The sequence below is a fragment of the Triticum urartu genome, chromosome 7, assembly GCF_003073215.2.
Source record: "Triticum urartu cultivar G1812 chromosome 7, Tu2.1, whole genome shotgun sequence".
Classification (NCBI taxonomy): domain Eukaryota; kingdom Viridiplantae; phylum Streptophyta; class Magnoliopsida; order Poales; family Poaceae; genus Triticum; species Triticum urartu.
The window spans coordinates 93,302,794-93,312,624 of NC_053028.1; positions in this window are offsets into that span (position 1 = coordinate 93,302,794).

Sequence of the window (9,831 nt, forward strand, 5' to 3'; positions counted from 1 at the left end):
CTACTTAATGAAACACAAGTCTGAAACATTTGAAAAGTTCAAAGAATTTCAGAGTGAAGTTGAAAATCATCGTAACAAGAAAATAAATTTCTACGATCTGATCGTGGAGGAGAATATTTGAGTTACGAGTTTGGTGTACATCTGAAAAATTGTGGAATAGTTTCGCAACTCACGCCACCCGGAACACCACAGCGTAATGGTGTGTCCGAACGTCGTAATCGTACTTTACTAGATATGGTGCGATCTATGATGTCTCTTACTGATTTACCGCTATCATTTTGGGGATACGCTCTAGAGACGGCCGCATTCACGTTAAATAGGCACCATCAAAATCCGTTGAGACGATGCCTTATGAACTGTGGTTTGGCAAGAAACCAAAGTTGTCGTTTCTGAAAGTTTGGGGCTGCGATGCTTATGTGAAAAAGCTTCAACCTGATAAGCTCGAACCCAAATCGGAGAAATGTGTCTTCATAGGATATCCAAAGGAAACTATTGTATACACCTTCTATCACAGATCCGAAGGCAAGACTTTTGTTGCTAAATTCGGAAACTTTCTAGAGAAGGAGTTTCTCTCGAAAGAAGTGAGTGGGAGAAAAGTAGAACTTGACGAGGTAACTGTACCTGCTCCCTTACTGGAAAGTAGTACATCACAGAAAACTGTTTTAGTGACACCTACACCAGTTAGTGAGGAAGCTAATGATAATGATCATGAAACTTCAGATCAAGATACTACTGAACCTCGTAGATCAACCAGAGTTAGATCCGCGCCAGAGTGGTACGGTAATCCTGTTCCGGAAGTCATGCTACTAGATCATGATGAACCTACGAACTATGAAGAAGCGATGGTGAGCCCAGATTCCGCAAAATGGCTTGAAGCCATGAAATCTGAGATGGGATCCATGTATGAGAACAAAGTATGGACTTTGGTTGACTTGCCCGATGATCGGCAAGCGATTGAGAATAAATCGATCTTCAAGAAGAAGACTGACGCTGACGTAATGTTACTGTCTACAAAGCTTGACTTGTCGCAAAAGGTTTTCGACAAGTTCAAGGGATTGACTACGATGAGACCTTCTCACCCGTAGCGATGCTTAAGTCTGTCCGAATCATGTTAGCAATTGCCGCATTTTATGATTATGAAATTTGGCAAACGGATGTCAAAACTGCATTCCTGAATGGATTTCTGGAAGAAGAGTTGTATATGATGCAACCAGAAGGTTTTGTCGATCCAAAGGGAGCTAACAAAGTGTGCAAGCTCCAGCGATCCATTTATGGACTGGTGCAAGCCTCTCGGAGTTGGAATAAACACTTTGATGGTGTGATCAAAGCATTTGGTTTTATACAGACTTTCGGAGAAGTCTGTATTTACAAGAAAGTGAGTGGGAGCTCTGTAGCATTTCTGATATTATATGTGGATGACATATTACTAATTGGAAATGATATAGAATTTCTGGACAACATAAAGGGATACTTGAATAAGAGTTTTTCAATGAAAGACCTCGGTGAAGCTGCTTACATATTAGGCATAAAGATCTAGAGAGATAGATCAAGACGCTTAATTGGACTTTCACAAACAACATACCTTGACAAAATTTTGAAGAAGTTCAAAATGGATCAAGCAAAGAAAGGATTCTTGCCTGTGTTACAAGGTGTGAAATTGAGTAAGACTCAATGCCCGACCACTGCAGAAGATAGAGAGAATATGAAAGATGTTCCCTATGCATCAGCGATAGGATCTATCATGTATGCAATGCTGTGTACCAGACCTGATGTGCGCCTTGCTATAAGTCTAGCAGGGAGGTACCAAAGTAATCCAGGAGTGGATCACTGGACAGCGGTCAAGAACATCCTGAAATACCTGAAAAGGACTAAGGATATGTTTCTCGTATATGGAGGTGACAAAGAGCCCATCGTAAAAGGTTACGTTGATGCAAGCTTTGACACTGATCCGGACGATTCTAAATCGCAAACCGGATACGTGTTTACATTAAACGGTGGAGCTGTCAGTTGGTGCAGTTCTAAACAAAGCGTCGTAGCGGGATCTACATGTGAAGCGGAGTACATAGCTGCTTCGGAAGCAGCGAACGAAGGAGTCTGGATGAAGGAGTTCATATCCGATCTAGGTGTCATACCTAGTGCTTCGGGTCCAATGAAAATCTTTTGTGACAATACTGGTGCAATTGCCTTGGCAAAGGAATCCAGATTTCACAAGAGAACCAAGCACATCAAGTGACGCTTCAATTCCATCCGGGATCTAGTCCAGGTGGGAGACATAGAGATTTGCAAAATACATACGGATCTGAATGTTGCAGACCCGTTGACTAAGCCTCTTCCACGAGCAAAACATGATCAGCACCAAGGCTCCATGGGTGTTAGAATCATTACGGTGTAATCTAGATTATTGACTCTAGTGCAAGTGGGAGACTGAAGGAAATATGCCCTAGAGGCAATAATAAAGTTATTATTTATTTCCTTATAATCATGGTAAATGTTTATTATTCATGCTAGAATTGTATTAACCGGAAACATAATACATGTGTGAATACATAGACAAACAAAGTGTCACTAGTATGCCTCTACTTGACTAGCTCGTTAATCAAAGATGGTTATGTTTCCTAACCATGAACAATGAGTTGTTATTTGACTAACGGGATCACATCATTAAGAGAATGATCTGATTGACATGACCCATTCCATTAGCTTAGCACCCGATCGTTTAGTATGTTGCTATTGCTTTCTTCATGACTTATACATGTTCCTATAACTATGAGATTATGCAACTCCCGTTTACCGGAGGAACACTTTGTATACTACCAAACGTCACAACGTAACTGGGTGATTATAAAGGAGTACTACAGGTGTCTCCAAAGGTACATGTTGGGTTGGCGTATTTCGAGATTAGGTTTTGTCACTCCGATTGTCGGAGAGGTATCTCTGGGCCCTCTCGGTAATGCACATCACTTAAGCCTTGCAAGCATTACAACTAAATGAGTTAGTTGCAGGATGATGTATTACAGAACGAGTAAAGAGACTTGCCGGTAACGAGATTGAACTAGGTATTGGATACCGACGATCGAATCTCGGGCAAGTAACATACTGATGACAAAGGGAACAACGTATGTTGTTATGCGGTCTGACCGATAAAGATCTTCGTAGAATATGTAGGAGCCAATATGGGCATCCAGGTCCCGCTATTGGTTATTGACCAGAGACGTGTCTCGGTCATGTCTACATTGTTCTCGAACCCGTAGGGTCCGCACGCTTAAGGTTACGATGACAGTTATATTATGAGTTTATGCATTGTGATGTACCGAAGGTTTTTCGGAGTCCCGGATGTGATCACGGACATGACAAGGAGTCTCGAAATGGTCGAGACATAAAGATTGATATATTGGAAGCCTATGTTTGGATATCGGAAGTGTTCCGGGTGAAAACGGGATTTTACCGGAGTACCGGGAGTCGGGATTTTACCGGAGTACCGGGAGGTTACCGGAACCCCCCGGGAGCTATATGGGCCTTAGTGGGCTTTAGTGGAAAGGAGAAAGGAGCAGCCCAAGGTGGCCGCGCGCCTCCCCCCTCCCCTAGTCCTATTAGGACTAGGAGAGGTGGCCGGCCCCCCTCTCTCTCTTTCCCCCCTCAAGGAGTCCTATTCCAACTAGGATTGGGGGGGGGAATCCTACTCCCAGAGGGAGTAGGACTCTCCTGGCGCGCCACCCTTGGCCGGCCAGCCTCCCCCCTCTAGTCCTTTATATACTGAGGCAGAGGCACCCTAGAACACACAAGTTGATCCACGTGATCTATTCCTTAGCCGTGTGCGGTGCCCCCAGCCACCATAGTCCTCGATAATACTGTAGCGGAGTTTAGGCGAAGCCCTGCTGCTGTAGGTACATCAAGATCGTCACCACGCTGTCGTGCTGACGGAACTCTTCCCCGACACTTTGCTGGATCGGAGTCCGGGGATCATCATCGAGCTGAACGTGTGCTCGAACTCGGAGGTGCCGTAGTTTCGGTGCTTGATCGGTTGGATCGTGAAGACGTACGACTACTTCCTCTACGTTGTGTCAACGCTTCCGCAGTCGGTCTGCGTGGGTACGTAGACAACACTCTCCCCTCTCGTTGCTATGCATCACATGATCTTGCGTGTGCGTAGGAATTTTTTTGAAATTACTACGAAACCCAACATCATGCGTCCGTACATCGTCGAATATTATCACTAATACATCCCGAATAGTGTCATACATATAACATCACTAGTACAACTAAAACCCTAGCACACGACGGGTATCGGCGCGGGCGGTGGACACCCACAAAGAAGGAACCATCACGGGATCGTAGCTCTAGTGAGATCCCTGGAGAACCTGCCAGGTATTGGAGAACCTGTGCTCCAACGCAAACAAGTAGCGACGGACGTGCGGGTCCTCCTCACTGACACGGTGACGCACCACCTCCGCGGAGTCCTCGAGCCTCTGGACCGTCACTGGCCCACGCGACCGCCACCAAAGAAGGTTCGGGTCAACGACAGGCTGGCTCCTCACCAACCTGCGCCCCCGGTAGGTAGCGCCTCCCAGTACCACCCCGTCGGAGCCCAGTCCCGGACATGGCCCATCTGGTCAAGCAGGTGTCGTCCTCCGCCGACTCGACGACGAGGATGCGAGATAGGCATCATCCACGTCGATGCGGGAAAATTGCTTTAACTAAAAAAATAGCAACAAGTTCTTACTAACTAGTTCTATTAATTCAACTAGTTCTTACTAAAAATAAACTTACTATAAATAAAAATATTCTAGTACCTAATTAGTACCTAGTTCTTACTAACTAATTAGTACCTAAGAACTACTGCCCTAATTACCATCTAATTTGATGAACCTATAGGGGTGGAAAGTGGTAGAAACCCTAACTAATTTGATGGAGGTACAAACCCTAGGCAGAGGTAGGGAAGAGGGAGGAGCAGGTGTGCTCACCTCGGGTGCCTGCAACGAGGGAGGGGCAGGCGGCGTCGAGGTCGTGGTCGGGGCTCCGGGGCGGCGTTGAGGTCGGGGGGGGACGGGGGCAGCGTTGAGGTCGGGGTCGGGGGCGGCGTCCCGGGCGGCGTTGAGGTCGGCGGCGGGGCCGGCGTTGAATCTGGGGTCGGGGGCGGCGTGGGGAGAGCGCGCGGCGACCGAGGGGCGACGGCGGCGGCGAGAGTGGAGTTGCTTTGGGGGATGAAGTGGCCGTGGGGAAGGATGATCCGCGTGGTTAAGTCAGAAGTACCAGTAGCGCGTTCCAGAAAGGGCGCTACTGCTACGTTAGCTACAGCGCGTTCTGGAATACACGCTGCAGCTAAGGAGATTAGTAGTAGCGCTGGGCCATTATACGCGCTACTGCTAGGTTGGGCTAGCCATGTGCGCCCAGTTCAAACGTAGCAGCCGCGCTTTTCGCTAGTACGCGCTACTGCTAAAGTCATAACAGTAGCGCAGTTTATTTACGCGCGCTGCTGTCATTTTGTACAGCGCTACTGGTAAAATTCTGTGTATAGGCTTTTCCCTAGTAGTGCATTTTCCATTTTTCGAGTGCCCAAAAGGAGGTTTTTTTGTGAAGGACCTCCCAAATAATTGTTGCAAAATAGGACCAAATCATTTTTCTAAAATACTAGGACATATTTAATGCACAATTGACAAAATGGTTGGGTGTAAAAAGTTTTGATCCACCTCTCGTGAAACAGACAAATTTCCGCCGATTCAGTAGGAAGCGGGTCAAATTTGAACTGCAGCTGCCTCATAGTTTGCTATTTATTTTTTACAAAAATCATTTCTATTTACATAAGTACCTATTTAATCATAAATACATGGTTTGGTTGCGATACGTTGAGGTTTGAGCGGTGGCCGAGGGCCCCAACTCTAGAGCGCGTAAACTTGCATGCCCGTCGAGTGGTCACCGCGTGAACGTGGCGTTGCCATGTGTTCTGGGAGGCCTAGGCATGTCTGGTAGGTGCTAGGAAGAAAATTACAACATAAGATTCTCACGAGGAGACCGATCGATGCTCGCAGCCAAGTGTTTGATTAGCGGTACGAGAAATGTAAATGGCTAATGGGCGTGAGTTTTGGCTGAGGATAATCAGTTACTAAGAAGACCGTCTTCACAAATTTTCATCTCAAAAGGAGGAGCCTAGATGGTACTTGCTTTGCAAAGTACCACACTGGACATAAATACGAATGTTGAAGCTGGGCTCAAAATAATGAATGGATTGAGCTGGCATTTGGTGGAGGATGGTTATTTGGGCATAGGAAAGCACTGTAGAAAATGGATACTATTTGGACATGCCAAAGTGGTACTTCCTTCACAAAGTGCTGCTCTGAACAGAATAGGAAAATGAATATTGTTGAATTATTTTTAAACTAGGCAAGGAAGGTTTTTGACATATTTGATGAAGATATGATCCAAACAATTTATGAGAATTTTTTAGAAATTTTTGGAATAACAGCAATATAGGTTGCTTCACAATCTAAGACGGGGCTTGCCTGCTCCCGTCACCTGCTCCCATCCGTGCTCCCCTTCGCTAATTCTTCATCTAACGGCTGGCGCTATTTTCCTTCCCTGTGCATATTTTCTAGCAAAAAAAATCACGAAGCTCCCGTATTTCCGTTTGCCCCAATACGTATTCGCTCCTCCTCTATCTCTTTCCCTGCCGACAGTCGACCGTGGGGAGCGGAGGCATCGAGTGGATCGGCTACCTCCCCAAGGCGTCGTCGCGGCCTCCGGCGGGAGGTCTGTCGGCATCCACGCTCGTCCCAGATTTCGGCTTCTCCCGCGGCAAGACCGGCTCCTTCTCTTGATTTGTCCTCGCCCAAGGGCCAGGTCTTGGAGTTGCCTGCGATGGGGGCAGCCATGGTGGAGCTCGGGTCGGGATAGTGGAGGTGGTGGTGGCTGTTGTGCCGCCACTGAAGACCACGGGCGGTGGCAGGGCAGAGGCCGCGGCGAGCGACGAGGGCGGCCGGCATCCAGCGGGTCTTCGTGGGCCCGACACCGGCCATGCGGCTGCCTTCCATCCTCCTCGCTCCATGGTCAGTACAGCAACTCACCCTCGCTCCCTTCCATCCTCCTCTCTATTGTTTTGTGCAGAATACATATGTCTACTCTGGTTTCTTTTCCCTTCAGTTCACATCCGAGCAAGTCTATAGCTAGCTAGTATCAATTAAGCACACATGCACATCAGGGCCTTGCAAATTAATTTGTTCCATACAGTGATTCGTTAAAAGCTCAAATTATGTGAGTGCAAAATTATAAACCGAAATTAGTTTCTAAATGTCCTGGATACCTAGTTAGCTCAGTTTTAGTTGATAATTCCTTTCTATCACTATTTTGCTGCGTAATGAAGGTGCTCAATTTTATATATTTTTAAAGATGTTTAAGTTTTGAGGCAACAAAATACATAGTTCAAACACAGTGGATTCGGACATGGGAATATCTTGCATTGCACAAAATGCTGATGGTGTTGTTTACTGGTTGAAAATAAACTGGAAGTTAATTAGCTACCGATGGTGATATTTTCATACAGGATGATGCCAGAAAGACGGTTCAACTAAGTGAACAAACTACTCCTTAGATCGATGCTTGCAAAGTCGTATGGTTTGGCTCATCCTCATCCAGGTGACAGTGGCGCTCCATTACCATAGTGATCGACTAATGGTCTGTTTGTCAGGTTAGACAAACTAATCTATGATGTTGGTAATAGTACAGTTTGTACCTGATGCTAACCAAGCCTATTCAATACAAGACAGATAAGACTATTTTTATATTTATCACAGTCACAAATTGCGTATTCAGTTAATTGCTGATTGATATAGATAGTCTCCTTCAATCCATGGTCGTATACTCATAGATTCTAATAGAATTGCACAAAAGTACATGAAATAAAAATCTATAACATTGATTAAGCTGGCTTTTGTTGTTGGGAGAATGGTAGATTTTGTCCTGGGATCATCGTCGGGGTAGAGGTACCAACGGTAGGATTTTGTTGCTGGAGAAATGATAGATTCTGTCCGGGCATCATCATAGGGGTAGAAGTACTACTGGTAGGAGTCTGCTGTTGAAAGAATGATAGATTCTGCCATGGCATCATCGTGGGGCTACAGGTACCAATGGTAGGATTCTGTTGTTGGAAGAATGGTAGATTCTGTCCTGCCATTATCATAGGGGTAGAAGTACCACTCGTAGGAGTCTGTTGTTGGAAGAATAATATATTTTGTCCTGGCATCATCGTAGGGGTCGACAGACCAATGGATTGTTGCAGACTTGAGTTGGAATGTGCTAAATAAGGGTAAGCATGACTTGGCGGAGCTCCCAGTTGAACCTACGCAGATAAATAGCAAAGCTTAGGTAACAGGTGATTGAAAATGAGAAATAGTTTAATAATTAAACTTATTATACCATTTGGGTTGGATTGTACTGTGGTAAATACCCAGGCATTTGGTTTGTCAAAGGCATTTCAGGTCGTTCTTGTAAAGAATTGACTGTCTTCTTTTTCTTCTTTGTTTTTGCTTTCTCCAAGCCACCAACAGGTCTTGCTGATCTTGGTACAATATTTTCTCTGAATTGATCCTATGAAGATTAACAGCAAAACTAAGTGTGGTTCAAGTTTAAAAAGGAGATAAAGTCAAAAAGCTTCGACTTCTTATACCATTAAGATTGGGTTATACATAGGCATTTGATTTGTGAAAGGCATTTCAGGTTGTAGTTGTAAAGAATCATCTATCTTCTTTTTCTTTGTTGTTGCTGCTTTCTCCAAGCCACCAACGGGTCTTGCTGATCCTCGTACAGTCTTCTCCTTGACCTTCATACCTCTTGGCATGTGAAGCCCCTCGTTATGCTTTGAAACTCTAGTAGAGTCGATGTTCAGACCTGCAACCATATAGTTAAATGTAAGTCTTTGAATATACTCTATGCAACTAGTAGTATAGTATATAACTATATACCTTGCGAAAGAGAGGAGTCACCCAAATCTGGATTTGGGTCTGGATCAACTCTAATTATCAAGCTTTGCTCCACATCTCGTGCTAGCTGCTCTGCACATTTAGCAGCCATATCACATGTTTCATCGGACTCTGCGGCGCGAGCAGCTATGTGGATAAACATTCTGCACAAGTCCTTGTAAAAGTTCGACATTCTTGCTTTTAGATCTTCATGCATATTGCGATTGCTTGTTATCTCTAGCACTTTCGCATCAATTGTCCATCTTTTCAGTATATATTGTTCAGGGTATTAATATCAAGTATCTTTAAACAACGAGAGCAGAGGATTCCAGCAAATTCAAACTTCTTGCAACTGCAATTGACCTTTTCTTCGTTTGGATAAAAACTAACAACATGCTCGCGCTGCGTTCCATGAAATTTTACTGTGTAAACCTTCTTCTCTTTATCACTTGAATCACAAAGAAATGTGTCATAGTTCAGGGTCCGAAGCACTTGCTCCTGAAACATCTTGAATATTGCGGGAGTATATGTAGTTGCGGCTTGCCTTAACACATAGCTACGTTCTGCCTTCAGCTTGGGAGTAGTTTCTGACGCCTTGAAGTCACACTTCACCTCTACAAATCTTTTATCCGCAACTAGACGCTCAAAATGCTCAAAAAAAGTAAGCATGTCATATTTAATACTAATGTACCGCTTTAGTTCATTATTCATGCTTTCACTTCTTTGGGTAGTGCTCATGTGGGCTGAGAATGTATTTCTGCCATACACTAGTGCCCATTGCTCCCTTTTCTCAAACAGCCTTTGCAGCCACATATTGTCACAGAGTCCATACCTGTCTAGCATTCTATTCCATTCATTTATAAAATCGTCTTCTTCCTCAATA